Raw genomic sequence first — 558 nt, 5'->3', positions numbered from 1 at the left:
TTCCTCTTGACCCATAGATAATACATGTACCAAAATGGTTGAAGCTGTATATGAAAAATGGGTTCAGCCATTCCAGAGAAGCTGAAAAATGTTTCGAAGTTTACCCAGGTGACCTAAAAATGGACTTTTCTGGTTCAATAGATTTTTGAAAAACTGTACTTTTTCTTACGTATCTATCCATTGGAAGAAGGCCTTCATTTGAACAAAGTTGCATCACCTTTTGCGGGAAGTTTGAGTAAAACCGTCCAAGTGGTTCTCGAGACGTTGAAAATATGAAAAGTCAACAAATGACAGACTCAGGTGATCTAAAACTCATGGAAGTTGGTAAACTTCCCTGGCCATTATTTATAGCACACTTCTACTGTCACAATAGCCCAACAAGAACCCTGCGACATATAAATGTATATATTTATTTAGATGTAAATTAATGTATTTTTGCATCAATCTTTTCCATTACTACATCTTATACCAAAATTTGCATATTATGTTAAAACTTTTTCTGAAACACAGTTCATTTGTTGTCATAATAAATGAACAAAAACAAATGCAAAGCACAAA

This window comes from Ostrea edulis, chromosome 9 (assembly GCF_947568905.1).
Source record: "Ostrea edulis chromosome 9, xbOstEdul1.1, whole genome shotgun sequence".
Classification (NCBI taxonomy): domain Eukaryota; kingdom Metazoa; phylum Mollusca; class Bivalvia; order Ostreida; family Ostreidae; genus Ostrea; species Ostrea edulis.
The sequence above is the reverse complement of the archived record's forward strand: the minus strand, read 5'-3'. Positions refer to the sequence as shown.